The sequence below is a fragment of the Pteropus vampyrus genome, unplaced genomic scaffold (assembly GCF_000151845.1).
Source record: "Pteropus vampyrus isolate Shadow unplaced genomic scaffold, Pvam_2.0 Scaffold45, whole genome shotgun sequence".
Taxonomy (NCBI): Eukaryota; Metazoa; Chordata; class Mammalia; order Chiroptera; family Pteropodidae; genus Pteropus; species Pteropus vampyrus.
In genome coordinates, this window is record NW_011888826.1 from 2,454,526 (window position 1) to 2,458,018 (window position 3,493).

A 3,493-nucleotide genomic window follows, 5' to 3' on the forward strand; every position below is an offset into this window, starting at 1 on the left:
CCCAATATACCACATTTGTCTTTTCAAAGGTCAGGCGTGATGGAAACAGACAATGTTTCTCGCTTACCTTGTTTTCTGACTTGTTGATTTTCATCTCTGAGTTCTTTGGAAAATGTTAATGTGAATTTCTATAAATGCAACTGTTCAACTGCACAGAGTATGATTTATAAAGAATTCTAAGACTTGAAAAAATTACTCCTTGTATCCAAGGTATTATTCATATTAGTAGTATCAGTGAGAATGATTTTTCTAATTAGTGACTTTTACCTGTGTCACAGATATTGCCTAATTCTAAGGTCAAATATAGAGGATTATAATTTGCTGGTTCTTCACTGAGCTTTTTCTTAAAAAATATATTTAAAGTTGCATTGCTTTAGGATCTTTCTATTTTTTCTCTTAAGAGGGCTATTAAAAATCTCCATTATTAGAATAGTAATCTCCATGAAGGAGCAGCATGAGTGACTAGCTATGATTAGAACAGCCAAACTTCAGGGAGAAAATTTACTACTTTCATCTAATTAAGAGGTTTTTTTAAAAAAAAAAAAATACAAGTTTTCATAATAACTGTAAAAATGTAGTGGTTAATGGAAGTATATAATTGCTAACAATAATTATTTTGAAATAGTAATTCTGGGAATAGCTGGTAGTCTGCATGAATGAAGTAAACATGAAGTGGCCAGGAATATGTTTGAATAGGGGTACACATAAGAAAAAAGTGGAGCCAAGTACCACAGAGAAACACATGTCAACTAGATTAAAGAACATTCTAATTCCTCTCCAGGATATGTACTATATTCAAAAATAGAATAAAAATGAGAAAGATAATATCAGACGTCTATGACATTTCGGTGGTAGTTATGAGATCTACATGTACACTGTCAGGAAGCCAGGTGCCGAGACAAAGTCTAACGTATTTATCAACTTTGTCGGCACCAGAGGAGATTCGGGTAATCAAAGGCTTCATCAATCCAAAAATAACAAAGTCAATTTTCTGTGTGGACAGATAATAGAAAGATTCTTATCAATTCATACCTACCATCCTTCCTAATTTCTTTAAGTAAAAAGACAAAACAGAAAATTCCTGAGTCACTCATTTGGTACCAACCAGGAAGAGCAGGAAAGTGTGGTCACTTCTTGTTGTGCATCTTATTGTTCTGGAGTTGAGTCGAGGTTGGACTTAACCAAAGCAATGCAACCATAAATAACTTAGTTTCTTTTTTTAATTAAAAACAAGCAAACAAACAAATCATCATGATTCTTCTTCCAGCGAAGGCAGTCTAGCTTATAACAAAATGGCCATTTGTAAGTCTAGCTTATAACAAAATAGAAGAAAAGCATAAAAGCAAGAAGCCAATCAGAAAATGAGAGTGAAGAGCCTGAGGTGCTGTGCAGAGATTTAAGAGTTTTCCTGGGGCTGGAGTTCAGTTCAGGCCTAGAAGCAAAGACAAGCCTTCATAGATTCCCACTTGAAAAGTGGAACCTTCATGTGAGTTCTCCCACGGCAGAGCCTACAGCAGGTCTTGCAGGTCACTAATGGAGAAGGTAATACCAGAAAGTATAGGGAAGAAATGTGGAGAAGGAGAGAAAGAAAGCAGTAGAGACAATATAAGACAAGAGTGCATTCTAGAGGTCACTGCTATTGGTAGCAGGGACGGGATACTTTTAGAACTTCAGCTGACAGACCGGGATCATGAATAGGGATGACTAAAGTGGCCTTAAGAGGAGGGAGCCCATGTCCTAGAGCCATGCACACCTCCATCCTTGTCCTCATAATTACTCCATCCATAGACCCATTGCACAACAGGCACTGTGATAGCCCACGCAAAACCTCTACATAGAAAATTACAAAATATTATTTAAAAAATTTTTAAAGATATAAATTAATAATATATACTATGTTCCTAGATTAAAAGACTCAATATTACAAAGCTCTCATTTCTTTCCAAATTCATTTGCAGTTTCAATGCAATACCAATCAAATTACCAGAAATACATTTTTAGAGAAATTAGCAATGTAATTCTAAAATTTGTATGGGAATGCAGTCAATTACACCCAGAATAATCTTGAAGATTATTAATCTTGAGAAAAACAAAATCGAAAAGTTCACTCTATCAGATATCAAGATTTATTATAAAGTTAAGATAATTAAGACAGCATTAATTGGTACAAGACAAGACAAATACAGCAAAGAAATAGAATAGAGTTAGGAAAAGATCCCCATATTCTAATGTAAAGTATCAGGAAAAGAATAGCCTTTTCAATAAATTCGGAGAGTAAATTAGATATCATTACTGAGAAAAAGAAATTAAGAGCCCTATTTTACATGAAACCAAAAAATCAATTCCATGCAAATTCAGGTCTAAATATGAAAGGCAAACAATAAAATATCTGGAAAATAACATAAGAAAAAGTTTTCATGGCCTTGACAGTAGCTAGGATTTATAAAAATTGCAGTAAAATACACATAACAAAATTTACCATCTTAATCATTTTAAGTGTACATTTCAGTGTCATTGAATATATTCACATTATTGTGCAACCATCACCGCCGTCCATCTTCAGAACGCTTTTCGTCTTGCAGAACTGAAACTCTGTGCCCATTAAACAGTATCTTTCATCCCCCTCTCTTTTTCCCTCACCCAGCCCCAGGCAACCACCATTCTATTTTCTGTTTCTATTAATTTGACTTCCTTAGGTACCTCATCTAAGTGGAATCATACAGTATTTGTCTTTTTGTTACTGGCTTATTTTTCTTAGCACAATGTCATCAAGTTTTATCCATGTTGTAGCTTGTGTCAGAATTTTCTTTTTCTTAAGCTTTAATAATATTTCATTGTATGTATATATCACATTTTGTTTATCCATTCATTCATCAATAGATTAATGTAACTTGGGTTGCTTCCACCTTTTGGCTATTACGATAATGCTGCTGTGAACATGAGTGTACCTATATAAACTGAGACTTTAAAGACAAAATAGAGAAAACATGAAGCATGTATAATATAAGAGCCAATATACAAATGTGCATTCTAGAGGTCACTGCTGTTAGCAGCAGGGACTGCATACCTTTAGAACCTAAGCTGACAGACCGAGACCAAGAACAAGGATGACTAAAAGAAAGAAAAGATAAATTACACAATTTCAGGAGTAAAGACTTTTATTCCTTAAGATACCATTAAGAGAGTAAAAAGGCAAGTCACAAAGTGAGAGAAGATATTGTTAAACATGTACTGGCAAAGGACTTCTTTTCAGACTACATACATAATGCCCACAAATCAACAAGAAAAAGATAAATAATCCAATTTAAAACATGAGCATGACACTTGAATATAAAAGAGAATATCTAAATATCCAATTAATGTGAAAATGTATCCAAATTTATTACTAATCAGGAAAATACAATAAAAACCGTAATGAAATGTCATTGTGCACAATCAGATGGCTTAAGCTTAAAAAAAAAATGACAATACCAAGTATTGATTAGCCTGTGGT